The 17,355-nt window shown below is 45.0% G+C and overlaps 1 protein-coding gene across 2 annotated transcripts in view; it reads left to right on the forward strand.

The window, feature by feature from the left end:
* Window positions 1-920: 920 nt before the first annotated feature.
* Window positions 921-17,355, forward strand: part of ABHD2 (abhydrolase domain containing 2, acylglycerol lipase) — a 102,556-nt gene continuing 86,121 nt past the window's right edge. Inside the window, exons 1-2 of one of the 2 annotated variants that reach the window (XM_060097356.1) lie at window positions 921-1,036; window positions 8,020-8,101. The gene's annotated coding sequence lies outside the window, so the exon portion shown is untranslated. The remainder of the gene's footprint in view (window positions 1,037-8,019; window positions 8,102-17,355) is intronic. The other variant, XM_060097355.1, reaches the window with a different exon arrangement.

The raw sequence follows: 17,355 nt of genomic DNA on the forward strand, positions 1-17,355 counted from the left end.
AGTCTTGAATGAATGCCTACTGAGTGCCAGGCACTCTTAGCGTTTACCGGAGTTATTTAATCTTCTCATCAACTACTATTGTTACTCCCAGTTGCCAAATGAAAAAAATCAGGATGCATGCAGAAAGGTTAAGTGACTTGCTTAAGGCTGTACAACCTGTACATGCCAACAGGGAGTTCAATTCTAGATATGATTCCAAAGGCTTCATTCTTCCAGGCTGCCTCCAACTGGGCGAAGGTCGTCTTAAGGGCTGAAAGAACAGTGGGACAATAACTGAGGTCCACACTGCCTGGCACGGCCCCATCACCCTTTCCTAGCTGGAAGGGGCCAGAAGCCGATGCTTCTTCATCCTTTCCTCTCCTTGAGGCTTGGTGACTCACTAACCTGACTCCTCTCTCCTGGGACACGACCCCAAATTTTGCCCCTGGCGTCCTGGACTACAGGTGAGTCCACCTGTCGGCCTGGAGCCATCAGACCCGGCAGCTGAACTACCAGTCGGCCTCCCTCCTCCCAACCCCAGACGACACCTGACATTACCCAATCGCCCAACGCAGCTTGCGGTCACAATTGCCTCCCTCTTTGCACCCTGCCTCAGTCAACATCTAACAAGACCCCTCTAGTAGCCCTCCTCTCTTTTCCCTGCCCCCTCCGGGCTGGCTTTATCCTATAGTATCTCGGCCTACGGGCTACAGACGTCAAAAATAACCAATTGTCGTGGAGCTCTTCGCTAAGGGCTCCGCCTCCGCTCTGAGGAGCAGCTCCGTTGACCAATGGGCTACCCTCCGGGTACAATGGAAGTGAAGGGCTAGTAGAGCAGCGGCTGGGCGGTCCAATGAACGGGCGGGTTTCCGTGGTTAGGGGCGTGGCAGAAGCGGTCGTCAGGGGCGTGGCGGCAGTTGCTTGGGCGGGGCCGGTAGCGGCGGGAGCTGCACTGGCCAGGGGTTCCGGCTGCATTTCCATGAGCGCCGGCGGCAGCCGCTGAGCTGCGGGAACCTGACTGGGGGCGAACTGGGCCGCAGTAGTCAACTACAAGCAGGTAAAGCCACGGCGGAGCGAGCTCCGCTAAGCCGCGATTGAGCCCCCGATCAGTCGGGCCAAACCCCTGAGCCCCGCGGTCCCTGTCGTGGCTCGGCCCATCGCGCCGCAGCCTGAGCGCCCCGGATCCTCGGGGGGCCTGTCACCTGGCGCCGCGGTGGTCCCCAGGGCCGGCGGGGAGGAAGGCAGCCTGGAACGCATCGGGTGGGATACGCCTTCCTGAAAGCCCTTTGTCCCCTTCAGCCTCAGATACCGAGGATGGGGACAACCCCGACTGCGGCCTCCCTACCGGCCATCCCTCCACCAGTGCGCACTCTTGGGACATCTGGGGTCTGGGGAGGGGCTCTTCCAGCCTTGGTGATGGAGATCCGGGATCGGCACCTGCAAGGAGAGGGCCGAGGGACCTGATTACAGCCCCGAATATCCGAGGGGCCTCTGCGTTTCTGGGCTCCAGGGGGGCACCCAGGAATGATGGGTTCAAGTTGTACGGAGGCAGCTTTTGACCCACTTGGAGGCACACTTATTTAGCTCGCTCACATGCCAGGCACTGTTCTAGGAGCTTCGTGGCCTTTCCTCACAGTGAGAACTGCCCAGCAGCGCAGGCCCTGCTAGGCAAGGCAGCCAACACCTCGACCTTGGAAGTGACCAGGCAGAGGCCAGGTGCCACCTGTGAGGGATGCTTAGAAGGGACTCGCAAGGGAGGACTGCATGACCCACCTGTAAGGCCCTTCTCCATTCACAGATGCACTCTGACCTTTAATGCCTACCTTGAGAAGAATACTGCTGGGGGCTCATTGGTTTGAAAGTGGGTGTTGAATTCATCCACAATGAACTTGTGGTCTCAACTCTCAAGAGGGGGTGTTAGCAAAGAGAACGGACCATACCAAGAAGATAAGGTTTATTTAGCCATTATGAAACTCCTTAATTTGAACTACTGTGGGCTGCGTGCGTCTTTTAATCTTCCTGATTCCTCTCCTTTGGTTGCTTCACCTCCAGTGTGTCAGTTTCACCTGCATTCCAGTAACCAGATCCAATGGCAGGCTCCAAAATCAGACTCCTGAGAGGTGCCTGGGTGGGACTGTAGGTTTGGCAGAGTTAATGTGATCTGGCCCAGAGCTTTTCGAGGGCCATTTCATTGCAACCACACGAAGTAGAGTCCAAAAGAAAAACCATGCAGTACCCCTTTCACTACCCTCTGTCATTTGCCTGAATAGAGGCATAATAGAGGAATAATCTATTATTTTTAGAGTAATATATATATATTATATATAATATATAATTATATATATTATTATATAATAAGAGGAATAATCTTCTGAAGGTCAGGAGGCAGAGGAAGAACCTTAATAGCAAGTTTGCTGCTTGTTTTAGGATGAATTAACCTTTGAATAACCCATCAGAAAGCAGACCTGTCCATATACTGCTGATTGTTGCATGAACTTGCGGCATTTTAGAGCTGAACACCTTAGGTAGAGCTTGTCTAATCCGTCTTCTCAATGCACAGGTGAGGAAACGAAGGCCTGGGGAGGTCACAGGACTGACTGGTCATCACAGAACCATGATCTGTTGACCCTAGATCTACCAGTGCATGACTTGTATTTCACTCCTAGACTGCTTATCTCGCTCTCTGTGTTGAAATTCTAGGGGAGTCTAGAGAGGTTAAGAGCACAGATTTTGGGGCCAGAGTGCCTGGATTTGAATCCTAGCCCTGCTTCTTACTAGCTGTAACCTTGGGCAAGTTACTTAACCTCTCTGTGCCTCTGTTTGTTCACCTATAAAACAGGAATAATAATGGTACTTAGAGTAGAAAGTTGTTTTGAAGATTACTATATCTGAGGCATTTAGAACAGTGCCTGGCACACAATAAGCACTATAGATTTACCAAATACGATCTTCTGTTGCCTTTTTATACAGCTTTTCTTCATACCTACCACCCAGTATTTTCTATCAGGAGCTAATTTTTTCCCCTGCTTCCTCTCCCCCGGTGCATTAAATATATTTCGGATTTCATTGTATTTAGCACATATGTCTGTGGGGTTTTCCAAGTCATGTCGAATTTCATTTCTTATTTTTGTCTTTTATTGAATCAGGTAATTCATTTTCTCTGTGAGTCCTCTCGTTGTAATTACACTCTTCTTAGACTCCAAATCTCATTCTCTTTAAAAGGGGGTGGGGGGAATCCCTCAAAGTGATAAACCAAGTCCCTGATGATACCAATCTCCACGGCATCCTTCCAAATATCTATTCCCTCTGTTCGGCCCTATTTCCCAGTTGTCAGTGTGCCGCAGCGTGATTATAAATGGGTGAACATTTTTAGATTAAGATTTCATGAGCCACTGTATTAAGTGCTTTTCCGAAGTTCAGGGATCGTGTGTCAAATGCATTGAAGTAAGTTACTTAGTCATTGGAGCAGGGGGAGCACCAGCAACGCCTGCCTTGCCTGGCAGAAACACAAGTGTATGACTGATTCTTGCTGGTAATCTAGCTCTTTCACTAATTTTACTGCATTTTTCCTGTTCTTTTCTTGAGCTTGAAATAAACCAGATGGGACGTGCAGCGGAACGGTCTTTTCCTCTCGTTCTAGTTGGGGAAATTCCCTTTCTTTTCTACTTTCACCTTCATTCTCTTTATCACCTTCACGGTTCTGATAAATATCTACTCTCAGTCTGCCATCCAATTCCCTTTTAATCAGAAGATACCTGTCACCTTTATTTCTTGCAGGAATCCGGTCACTTTGGGTTTTCCCTTCTGTTTTTACATGTTTCCTAGAATGAAGCAAAGATGATCACTATTTATTGATTGGCACCTTCCTAAGGGTTGATTCTGAGTTTGGGTTTTTTGTTTAGGACATTCTGGAACTCAGCCATCTTAGAATAATTGTTTTAGTTTCTTTGTGTATTAATAAGGGCCCCTTTCTCTCTCTCTCTCTCTCTCTTGTTCTCTTTTCTCATAACGTCTTGGTGAAAGGGCTTCTTATTTGCTGTTATTCCTTACTTCTTCCACTTCTGCCTTCCTCCTGGGAATCTCTGGCAGGGCCCACGAAGAGTGTAGTGGTTCCCCACTGCCCTTGTTCCAAGCTTCTGTCCAGAGCACGAAATAATTTCTTTGGTCCTATGGAAGACTGGGGTGAAGTCTGCCTTGTTCTTTGCCTAAAACCTGTCTCTTTGAAAAGCCCTAGGAGAGAGAGCCTTCCAGTATAATGGAATTCACGTGGCAGAATTTCTGCTCTAACCTACTGCTTACAGTATTCCGGTTTTCATTGCAGTGTGGGTTTTGAGTACTCTTTGACCAATTTAAGAGCATAGGTGACTGGGGCAAGGGGTGTTTAAGCCTTCCTATTTCATCTTGGGCTACGCTGTCCCTAGAACAGAGCACAGGGAGTTCAGGCCGCCTCTTGATGTGCTCTGGCATTAGGATTTTATAGCAGCTCTGCACGTTCCAACCTTTTTGGCCGGTGCATGTTGTTTTTAACCCTCATGCTGCTATTTCTGCATTGATACCCTGCAGGTGCTGACATTATCTCCCTTCAGGATCATTTTCATATCTGCATGTTTGTTTTTGTGGTCTTGGTTCCAAGGCATCATGTTTTTGGATTAAACATTTTCTATTTATAAAATGGCTGGTGTGGACAGGCCACCAGACCTATTGTTACCCAGGAAGCTTGCGCACTGGACCCAGTTGGGAACAGGGCTTGTGACCCAAGGACCCATTTTCCGATCTTTTGCAATAGTTAAGTAGCAGACAGGTAAAGAGCTTATTAGAGAATTGGAACACTGATACCCTTGGGTTTGCCTGGTTTCTGATTTTCTTTTGTTGTCTTTGAGTGGAGCTTCATTAAGTTCAACAAACTAAGCATCTGGTGTGTGCCAGGAAGACAGCTGTCCAAATTAACAAGGGTGTTTGGTTTGCTGCAGAAAGACTATTTTGTTTTTATTTTACATTTTAAAATTTTCAGTGTTTTTAATTTGAAAAATTGTTTTAATAGGTAATGCATTTACATGATGAAAGAAAATATTCGAAAGGTGCAAAAGTGAAGTAGTAAATACATCTCTGTCCACCCCAGACTCCTACCACCTAGTTTTATTCCTTAGAGGCAGCAGTGTACTGATTTCTTCATCCTCCAAAGGTGTTCCAGGCACAGCCGAAATATTTTATAACATCTATTAGCAAATCCATTATGATTATCTTTCCCTTTTACACAAACGGTAGCAAACCATACATGCTATTTGGAACCTTGCCTTCTTTCACTTAGTGTTTCTTCGCAGTATGGAAAGAGCTTCAGCCTCATTTTTTACGAAGGTGATCTATTTTAGATATTCGATTCTGTTTCTAAGGCTGCTAAGAACCAGTCTTATTTAGGCAACAGCTTCACATGGAGATCCTAAAGCATTTTGTGGATTATTTGGGGGCAAATATTTTTCTTCTCTGTCCTGCAGCTCTGAGCCTGAGAAGAGGCCTTGTGAGGGGGAGGGCCTCCCCTGAAGGTCATCCTATGAAGGGAGAGTGGGGACATTAAAAACTGAGGAGCACTGGCCCTTAGGCTCTTCACCTGCCCTCTGGGCAGAACGTGCTGGAATTGCCTGGGAAAGCTTGCTGTGCTTTCTCTGGTCTCCAGGGAAAGCTCCCGGCCTTCCTGATACGCCTTTCAGCATCTCTACCATGTCGAATCCTGTCTCCTGCACCCCAGCCCCCGCTCTGTTTGTTCTCGCCCTTGGGCATCAGAGAGGAACCCTGCCCTACATGACGGGACTTCCTGTCTGGAAAGCTTTGTTAAGGGCCCCACCCCTTCCTTTCTCTCACCCCATGAAAAACCAGCTCTCACACCTGTGCCTCTGTGAAGCATTTTTCCCAAACAACATTTGGGAATATGATATTTGTTGCTCTCATTAGGAGTGTTTCCCATTCTCCATATCACTTGACCAAGGTCTCTGAGCCTCACATGGCCTTGCTAAGCTTTTGCTGATGATTATTCTAAGAAGAGAATTTAGGGGGTCTTCACATTTGAATTTTCTGTGGCTGCCCTTATGTTTTGGATAACCACGCTGGTTTAAACATGGTCTCATGGTCTTCTGTGGCTCCCAGTGATTGCCTGTTGCTTTGTTTCTCACTTTTCTTTAAAATGTGTCTTGGGACTTCCCTGGTGGTCTAGTGGCTAAGACTCTGTGCTCCCAATGCAGGGGGCCCAGGTTCGATCCCTGGTCGGGGAACTAGATCCCACATGCCGCAACTAAGAGTTCATAGGCCACAACGAAAGATACCGCATGCCACAACTAAGACCTGACGCAGCCAAATAAAATATAAATAAATAAATAAATATTTTTAAAAATATAGAACACAATCCTCCTGGGAATAATCTATTAAAAAAATGTGCTTAATCTTCATCTTGTTTTTATTTCCCCCCCAATCTAATTTAGAGTGTTGAATTGCATTGAATCTTTATGGTGTTGGTCAGCCAGTCTATTGAGAGTCATTACTTTCTGATCTTTGCTCCTTGCTGGGTGTCCACATCATCAATCAGTTGTACCACAGATGCTGTGTCATGTAATGTGAGGAGAGGGAGGTGATGTTATCAGTCAGCCTCTTCCCAGTCCCTCTGGGGTAGAAGAGATAGAACCTTCGAAAGAACTGCCCCATTTCTGCACAGTCACTCTAGGCATTTATTTGTGTACTGTTTACTTAGTCATGTCAATGAGAGCAGTACAAAACAAATCAGGGGGCTTCCCTGGTGACGCAGTGGTTGAGAGTCCACCTGCCGATGCAGGGGACACGGGTTCGTGCCCCGGTCCGGGAAGATCCCACACGCCGCGGAGCGGCTGGGCCCGTGAGCCATGGCCGCTGAGCCTGTGCATCCGGAGCCTGTGCTCCGCAACGGGAGCGGCCACAACAGTGAGAGGCCCGCGTACCGCAAAACAAACAAACAAACAAAAAAAAAAATCAGGAAGTCCAACATAGGATTGCCAAATCTTAATTTTTTCAAATAAGGCATTAAAAAAGCCCTGTCATCTCCCATTATCGCCATCATTTAAGAAAAGACTTTTTAACCCCCAAAATGTGGGAAGGTCCGTATCCGAGGATAAAGAGCAGCCTTCTAAACAGAACATATTTAGATTGATAAAAAGGTTGAGCTAGGGCCTCCGTGGTGGCGCAAGTGGTTGAGAGTCCGCCTGCCGATGCAGGGGATACGGGTTCGTGCCCCGGTCTGGGAGGATCCCATATGCCGCGGAGCGGCTGGGCCCGTGAGCCATGGCCGCTGAGCCTGCGCGTCCGGAGCCTGCGCGTCCGGAGCCTGTGCTCCGCAACGGGGGAGGCCACAACAGTGAGAGGCCCGCATACCGCAAAAAAAAAAAAAAAAAAAAAAAAAAAAAAAAGGTTGAGCTCATGGAAATGGAATCGTGGTGTTCCAGAGGGTCTGAGGTAGAGGATTCTATTCAAGGAGGGTTCCACTTTTTCAGTTTCCTTAAACAGTGCCAGCTGTTCTTTTGCTGAGAAACCAGGCCATTCACTTAGCCAGCTAACCTAGCCATGGCGTCATTTGATATGGTTTTGTGCCCAGTGTTTTTTTTAGGTGGTACGGACCACACAATGTCGATGTGCATTTGTAGCATCTTAGAGTGATGTGAGCTGTTGGTGGGAGTTGTTCTCAGACTCAGCAGGGGCTGGATGTGTTCATGTCTAAAGTGCTATGTTGGGACTTCCCTGGCGGTCCCGTGGTTAGGGCTCCGCGCTTTCGCTGCCGAGGGCCTGGGTTCCATCCCTGGTCGCGGAACTAAGATCCCACAAGCCACGTGGTGTGGCCAAAAAAAAAAAGTACTAAAAAACCCACAATAATATAGTGCCCTGTTGTAGTTGTTAACGACGAGGAGTGAGGGAAATTGGGGTGGGACCTCCACAACTTGGAATGAGGCCATTTGATGTGATGGGTTTACACATCAGGCTTTTGAAGCGTATGCTTACACTCATTAAATTCTTGATGTAATGTGTCAGGTGGTGGTTCCCGTTGTTTCTGAGATATAATGTGACTTATCACCTGAGTCCCCATGGCACCTTTTGCTCTCCTCCAGCAAAAGTAAGTACCACAACATTCCTTCTGTGTTATGGGTATTTCTCAGTCCAAGGCCAAGGGTATATTCTTGAGTTTCTTTGAGTTCTCCTTAAATTAAGAACACTCAGACTTTTAGGTTTCATGTTAATGATAACTGGAAATATTTTAAAAGCATGTCCTGTATCACGGGGATGACCTAATTATATCCAGGTCCAGGCACACACCACCTCAGTGCCCCTTAGGTGTGTGTGAATTTCTGATGAGTTAGAACCAGGCTAACCTGCTATGAGAAAAATACAGAGATGGACTTAGCGTGAAGAGGAGGAGCTAGCATCAGGTGAAGCCAAGTGTGCAAAGGAAGGCTGAAATGGGGGTCCCAGCAGAGGAAAGGGGTGCAAGAACAGTCACCACACTGCGCCTGGTACTCATACAACCTGCCCAGGAGTGGGTGGGAGCACCTGATGTTGTCTTGGGGATTTCAGGTCTGAGAAATGGCATCAGCCTCATTACGTTAGTGTAGTTAACCTGAATTTTACTATTTGGGTAATTGTATTTGTATTTATTTGTACATTCGTTTTAGTCTCCATAATTGTAAAAGTGCTAAGAAAACTTTATGTCTGGTTTTATGTTCGTACATTTTAAGAAATAGTATAAGAAATAATAATCGAATAAAAGTAATTCAATTTAAATTTAAGATTCGATTAAAAAGTCCCCAGAGGATCCGGTGGGACCATTTTTTTCCCATAGAGGGGGCCAACTAGCACCTGAGTTTGAAAGACCCCAGTGTAGGAATCTAACCTCATGACTGATGTTTCCAGTCATGTTTGTGTCATGCATGGCTCCTTTCCACGTGTTGAACACTTTAGAAATATTCATTGAGTCGAAATGAAGAGTTAGTTTGCATCATTGCCGTGACGCCTGAATGAGATCCTGTTTATATGTGCAGTCAACACTAAGTGTCCGTACCAGTGGAGGGGAGCCCTCCAAAAGTAATGTCTTTGATTCTTTTTGTTTAATTTTGGAGTGAGTGATAAAGTTTTCTTATTGATATTTACATGACCCACACACTTACCAGGAGGGCCATAGCTGGGAGCAGCCTGAAGCTTATTCTCCACAAGTAACTCATTAGCCCAGGAACAGTGGAGGTTTGACCATAGCTGAAAGCCAGGTGTGAACTTGAACCTCAGTGACTACTGAGACTGTTTGTACTGTGGCTAAATAATCATTCATTCACTTACTAACTTTTATTATGGGAATTTTAAAGGTATACAGAAGTAGAGAGAATTGTATAGGGAACTCCCAGCTACCCAACACCACTGTTTCCTCTTTACCAGCCACTGCCCCAGCTCACATCAATTTTGAATAAATCCCAAATATCATACAGTTGTATCTATATGTATTTCTGTGATATCTCTAGAGATAGGGATTCCTTTATTAAACCTAACTACAGTACTATTATTTCTCTTTAAAAAATTAACAGTAATTCTTTGATATCATCAGCTATCTAGTCATCGTTCAAATTTTTAAGTGTCTAAAAATGTCAGAAGTACTTTTCTTCAGTTTAACATTTTTGAATCAGGATTCAAATAAGGTTCACACACTGTGGTTGATGGCTCTGCCATTTATGTCCCTTTTAAACTACAAGTCCATTTCCTTTTCTTTTTTTCCCTGCAGTTTTTTTTTGGAGAAACTGGGTAATTTGCCCTGTAGACATATTTATTTATTTATTTTTGAACAGGTAATACACTCACACAGTATAAGAGTCAAAAGCTATGACATAGTAAACAGTCAAAGAAACCTCCCCCAAAGCAATGAATGTTACTAATATCTTATATATTCTTTCAGAGGTATTTTATGCATATCGCAGCAAATGTGTGTATATCTCTATCCTATATCTTTCTTTTTTCTATAACTGGCCACATATTGTGCTTGTTGTTCTGTTCCTTGCTTTGTTCACTTAACATGGAACGATGGATTTTAGCAAATCTGTATGTATTGTTTGGCATCCTATTAACTTTTCTCAAGTATCCAATTATGCCATTACTGCTTTTGAAAAATTGAGGGAAGCACAATATTCCCAGGATGATGTGATTGCACTGGAATCTTTCAACAAACATTTATTGAGCCCCCTCTCTGCTGGGCCTCTGCCATCCAGGCTCTCCCCTGAAGCCTGGACACCCTCTGCCCCACCGTTGGCCCATGCTTAGCCCAGAGGTGGTTTTCCATGAGTGTTTGCTGAGCTCCCAGCCCCTCACAGCTAGCTCCCTGTGTGGCCTGGAATGTACTCACACCGTAGACTTTAGCTTCTCAGATTCCATAATACCCTGGCTATAATTCCCTTCTCTATTCCGATCAGGTGAATAAAGTGCTCACTCACTCTTGTCAATGACATTGAAAAATGTGCCCTTCTAAATAGTAAGATGATAGAAAATGCCAAGGAGATTATAGCCAAGGATATTTTCCCCAATTTAGAAAATACGGACCATTTCCCTCCATCTATCATTAATATCACCCATCAGTCTATTTATTGACTCCCCGTAGAAAGCTGGATGTTACTCTGAAATTGCAAGAGAAATCTTGACTTTGCCACCAAAGAGTTTATGAGAGGAATGCAAATTTCTTTAAGGCTCTCTTTGGATGGGAGAGGACTTGCAGAGCGTCTGTCAGTGGGGCAAAAGGGACCAGGATCCATCCAGCTCTGTGACAGGTGCCTTCTCTGTATTCCTAGAGCCTTTTCTAGGCCTGGCCCAGGGTGGGTCTCGAGGCCTCAGACTCCTCCATGGCATTAATAATAACTCACAGAACTGTCGTAAGTACCAAATGAGGTAATGTCTAAGGACACACTTTGTAAACAGTAAATTACAGATTGGTTTCCATGTCAACACCAATGCACTTTGTGACATGTTTTTTTTTTCTTTCTTTTGGCTGCTTTGGGTCTTCGTTGCTGCGTGTGGCTTTCTCTAGTTGTGGCGAGCGGGGGCTACTCTTCGTTGCGGTGCGCGGGCTTCTCATTGCGGTGGCTTCTCTTGTTGCAGAGCACGGGCTCTAGGCACGTGGGCTCAGTAGTTGTGGTGCACGGCTTAGTTGCTCCATCATGTGGGATCTTCCCGGACCAGGGCTCAAACCCATGTTCCCTGCATTGGCAGGTGGGTTCTTAACCACTGTACCACCAGGGAAGCCATTGTGACATGTTTGAGGAATTACTGAGGTCATGTATTTAAATCACAAGCCTGTGATAAACTGTAGAGCTACGCAAATAGGAATTTTATTTTCATCTAGTTCTGCTCATTCCTTTTGAAAATATGGTGACTTGTTAGTTGGCATTAGCCAGAGAGCACTTACTGGTTCCCAGGATGAGGGTTTGACCCCTAACCTGTGGTTCACAGACTTAATATTTTCTCTGGGGGGCTGATAGATAAGCTAATGGTCTGGAATGGATACAGGAACTTGTAGTACATCCGTGATCTACTCGTCACCTGCAGAAGATGGTTAAATTGGGGTTGGTAGTGATAGCTCATAGGCAAGTCCAGGACCTGGACTAACCGGGCTTGAAGACACAGACTTTGGTCTCTGCCCTGGGACCCTCTAGCCCTGTTGGATAAAGTGAGCCCCTCTTCTGCCATGTCTGGTGGACACACCATTGCCAAGGATTGTGTTTGCATTTAAAAATTTCATTTTAATAATAGGACACTCTTTATCATTCCCATTTTAATGGGCAAGGAAACTGAGGTGCAAAGAGGTTAAGAAATTTGCCCAAAGTCATACAACCAGTAAGTGGTAGAGTTGTGATTCAGACCAGATCTATCTGTCCCCAAAGCCTGTCACCCTACTGTGAGTGGCCTTACTACCCCACCATCTGTGTACACCCACAGGAAGCATCTCAATGAGGTAGAAATCTTTGTAACAAGACTTGTTCTGACCTATTTACATAAACCTGTTTCAGATACCACAGATATTTAAGGTAGAATTTTTCCATTTTTCTTAGATATTAAAAAGGATCCCTATTTTTTAATTTCCACTAACCTCTCAATCTAGGTTAACCTTAGGATTAATTGTACTCAAATTTATATTTTCTGGATCAGATAAGCTCACATCAGTTGGAAAATGCCATAGACAGTTTTGTTGCATTGGATGTTTTGGAGTGAAAAGCACAAATCGTGAGTCTTCTAATGGTATTTCATTATTTATCTGAATGCCAACAGTCAATGGATAGTTTTCTGCCTACCTTCTCTTTGGGCATTTTTCCTTCCTTCTGCTACATAGAACAGCCTGTTTTTGCTTTGAATTCTCTTTCTTTCTTTATTGGTGAGCAGTTTCTGAAGTAGATTTATAACTCTTTGAAACTTTAGATAAACAGGGGAAAAGGTGAAAAGAAATATGGCATTGGACGTGAGCTTCTCTGAGTGATGAAAAGTGGAAAACTTTCACTTCAGTGGATAATTATTTGCCTGAACTTCAAAATGTTCTTTAAAATATCCAAAAGCTACTGACAGCCCAGGTCACACTGAGCTTCTTCTCTTGATCCACAGTAGTATGGCAGTTACTCATAATGGCCCCTACCTCTCAGCCTAATGTAATAATTTCCTCATGAGAAAATTCTGCTCAAGGGATCAGAATGGTGATGCATTAGGCCTTTCCCACAGGCTCAGTCAATCAATAAATATTTACAGAGTGCCCACCCATGCTCCACACCCTAAATTTAAACTAGTATACAATTTTACACTGAGGATTGACTTAGCAGGGCATAGACTGGAATCCCCAACAGAGATCAAAGGGATATGAATCATCACTTTTATGTGGAAATGAGGCTTGCTGATTTTCTAGTTATGAAAGAGTATTTGCAAAATGTGAAGGGAGGAAACAGGATGATTTTTAGGGCCTGGAGGGGATGGCCTTCAAATGAAGACTCCTGTATAGTTGAGCAGATTGTACGAAAACTACTTAGCTGTCATGGCGGCTTGGGGTGATTTTCACGTGGTGAATGACAATGTTTGTCCAACATCCCACGGGTCGGGTTACACACAGCCAAACAAAGCCTTCTCACACTTACCGAAGCACATCAGTCCCCCATTGGGCCAGCACAGTAGGCTCTACCAAGGTGCCATCTTCCAAGCTGATGTCTGGAATTCCCCCTGGAAGTAAAAACCCTGAAGCTTCCTCCACAGTGACTCACTCCCACTGCTCCCAAACCTGTCCCTCTTGCCCTGCCTGCCACTCTCCTGGCTGCCCAGCATCCTCAGGCCTTGGCTGGCCTGTGAGGCTAGCTTGAGGTCTGCACCCACCCCTCCTTTTTCTCTTCTTCTGTTCCATCCCTTCCCATGGTTCTCCAGCTATCTGAGCCCATCTCCTTCTTCTTTCTGCCTCCTTTGTTTGAATTCCTCTAGTATTTATAGTTGGAACTTCAAGATTTCATTCTGAATTATACATGGATTTGCACTGTTTGCTAATTATTTCCTGGATGCCATGTATTATACTTCTTTCATAGTCCCCACAGAGCTTAGAATGAAGCTGGTGTCTTTGGTACCCGTGAGGAGCAGGGTGGAATGTCAGAAGCAGGATGTAGTTTTGCAAATATCTCCCCCAGTGGTATTAACACACTTTTTTGCAGGGGGAGGTCTATCCTCTTCTTTTACAAACCACTGCTTTATCCATGAGGGTGTGGGGCTTCCCTGGTGGTGCAGTGGTTGAGAGTCCGCCTGCCGATGCAGGGGACACGGGTTCGTGCCCTGGTCCGGGAAGATCCCACATGCTGCGGAGCGGCTGGGCCCGTGAGCCATGGCCGCTGAGTCTGCACGTCTGGAGCCTGTGCTCCGCAGCAGGAGAGGCCACAGCAGTGAGAGGCCAGTGTACCGCAAAAAAAAAAAAAAAAGAGAGACAGAGAGAACACATAACAAATGCTGGAGAGGGTGTGGAGAGAAGGGAGCCCTCGTGCACTGTTGGTGGGAATGTAAATTGGTACAGCCACTATGGAGACAGTATGGAGGTTCCTCATTATTATCAAATTATGAATAGAACTACCATGTAATCCAGCAGTTCCATTCCTGGGTATATATCCAAGGAAAACAAAAACACTAATTAGAAAAGATAAATACACCCCTATGTTCACTGCAGCACTATTTACAACTGCCAAGATATGGAAGCAACCTAAGTGCCCACCCAGAGATGAATAGATAAAGAAGATGTAGTATATATATACTATATATAGTATGGAATATTACTCAGCCATAATAAGGAATGAAATCTTGCCATTTGCAACAGCATGGATGGACCCAGAGGGTATTATGCTAAGTGAAATAAGTCAGACAAAGACAAATACTGTATGATTTCACTTATTTGTGGAATCTAAAAATACAAAACATAACAAAAATGAACAAACAGAAACAGAGTTAGATACAGAGAACAAACATGTGGTTGCTAGAGGGTGGAAAAAATAGGTGAGGGAGATTAAGAATACAAACTTCCAGTTGCAAAATAAATGAGTCACCAGTATGAAATGTACAACGTGGGGAATATAGTCAATAACTATGTAATATCCTTGTATGGTGACATAGTGTAACTAGACTTATGGTGATCATTTTGAAAAGTATGGAAATATTGAATCACTGTGTTGTGTAACAGGAACTAACATAGTGTTGTAGGTCAATTTTACTTCAAAAACGAACGAACAGACAAACTTAGAAAAAGAGATCAGATTTGTGGTTACCAGAGGCAGGGGCTGGGAGGAGGGGAAATTGGATGAAGGTGGGCAAAAGGTACAAACTTCGTTATAAGATAAAAAAGTACTAGGGATGTAATGTACAACATGATAAATATAATGAACACTGCTGTCTGTTATTTATGAAAGTTGTTAAGAGAGTAAGTCCTGAGTTCTCATCACAAGGAAAACGATTTTTTTTCTATTTCTTTAATTTTATATCTATATGAGGTGTTGGATGTTCACTAAACTTATGTGATAAATTTCATGATGTAAATCAAATCATTAGGCCGTACACCTTAAACTTATACAGTGCTGTAGGTGAAATACATCTCAATAAAACTGGAAGAAAAAAATATAATCTTTGTCATTTGATTATGGCACACAGGCCCTTAGGATAAGTTTCAAAATCCTCGGAGAGGGCAAGTGATATGCCCAGAGCTACACAGCACAGCATACTCAGAGGGGAGAATAATTCCAGATACCATTGGAAACAAGTTGTATGGAGACACAAATGGGATTCCCTCCCTCTTCTGACATCCAGAATCCAGCACGTCTGGGTCCTTCCACTTGGGCTGTGACCTAGAAGTTGGGGACGAGGCTCTGTCTAGCTCTCAGAATCGGCAGGACTGATGGCAGAGGCTGGGTAGGGGCTCCCTGGAGGCCCAGTACTGGGGCTGGCTTGTTCAGCCCCAGAAGGGCGACTATCTCGCATTAATATCCTGTCCTTCATTTTTAGCCTAAGGGCATGAGTGTGAATCAGTCCTTCATATGTATCTGTATTTAGCTGGTGGAGTTTGTCTTCTAGGACTTGAGCACTTGTCACAGTGGAATCCATGTGACCTTTAAGCTTACTACTCCAAGCTAGCAGGAGATACTGTTTCTAGTCACAGTGCCCGAGGTATATAAAACAGAAATAAATAAAGCATGCCTTAAAATGTCATGCGCGCTGCATACCCTTGCCCCTAGAACCTTCTCTCAGTCTCGGAAGGACAGGAAGCCCAGAACCTTTCCTGCTTTCTAGACTGAGCCCTGAGGGGAGCTACTGTTCTCACTACTGGCAAAATTCATCATCAGAGAGCCCAGAACTGAGAGAGGCGAGGGGTGGAGGAGCTCAGCCCTGCCCCTGGCCTTGCGAGTGGGCAAGAGTGTCTCTCCCTATGGGCGGGGGGCAAGGGGCTTGACCTGTGGGTCTGGTCTCCTCACAGATCTACTTCTTGCTGCCTGTGCAGTGAAAGGCAAGTGTCAGGATTATAAAGGGCTGCCCTTGGTAATGCTCCCATTACAGCTTCCAACGGCACTGTGTGCCGTTCTGGCTCTGGGGCCCTTGGGACACCCCAGAATGCTCAGGAATGGGGACTCCTGATTATTTTTATTTTCTCATTAACTGAAGGTAGCTCTAAGTGCTTTGTTTTGCAGCTCTGGGTGAAACTTTCTTCTCTGTTTTAGTGAGTTCCATGGGGTCAATGATTTTTAGCCAAGGGCCGTGCCTCCCACCCCATCCCCAGTTTCCTCCTTCTGGAAGCTTGTTTGCTGGTGAGATTCCAGCACATGCCCCAGAAGTTTCTTCTGTGGAATAAATCTGGAGATGCTCTTCTCTTCAGCTGTATCTATCTCTTAAAAATTCCAGTAAACTGGGCACTTGGGTTTGTTGGGTTCAGGCAAACTGAGATTTTCTTTTGATATTACAGATTTTAATTGCAGTGTATGTCTTTTTAAATTTATTTATTCATTTCTGGCTGCATTGGGTCTTTGTTGCTGCACGTGGGCTTTCTGTAGTTGCAGTGAGCTGGGGCGACTCTTTGCTGCGGTGCGCAGGCTTCTCATTGCGGTGGCTTCTCTTGTTGCAAAGCACGGGCTCTAGGCGTGCGGGCTTCAGTAGTTTTGGCTCGCAGGCTCAGTAGTTGTGGCTCGCGGGCTCTAGAGCACAGGCTTAGTTGCTCCGCGGCATGTGGGATCTTCCCGGACCAGGACTCAAACCCGTGTCCCCTGCATTGCTAGGCGGATTCTTAACCACTGCGCCACCAGGGAAGCCCTAATTGCAGTATATGTTTTTTAATACAATGTTAGAATTATCAAATCTCTCCATTAAAATGCCTGTCCTATTAGAAAATTCTCTGATCTCCATAGAGGAAACATCTGGCTTAGGATTTTCGGTTTGTTCTCAGGTGTGCATTGAATGGTTTCTTGATGGTAGAGAAAGCAATTTTGCTTGTGATTTTACTAAGTGCTTTTACCCGTTGTCCTCCACTTGAAAGTACTACTCTTTGAGCAAGACTATTTGATAATGAGAGAGGCCAGCTCCCTTTCAGTAATTTAGTAAATGCATGTAAAATTGCCCAATTAAATGTGCATGCTTAACTGGTGACTCAGTCTCCAGCTCTTTTTAGTTTAGTGACTTTGTTTGTGAAAGGTGTGGGTTAGTAGCCATTCCTGATATTTAAACACGAGGTTCACATTTTCTCTCATAGGGTAACTTTCCTCTTACTAGAAACTTGTAGGACATTTTCTGAAATTTCAGCAGGATGAATGTGTGGCCTTATGACTTTGTGGAAGAATACGGTTAAATAAAACTATTATCACA

Source organism: Mesoplodon densirostris, chromosome 4, assembly GCF_025265405.1.
Source record: "Mesoplodon densirostris isolate mMesDen1 chromosome 4, mMesDen1 primary haplotype, whole genome shotgun sequence".
NCBI classification, from domain to species: domain Eukaryota; kingdom Metazoa; phylum Chordata; class Mammalia; order Artiodactyla; family Ziphiidae; genus Mesoplodon; species Mesoplodon densirostris.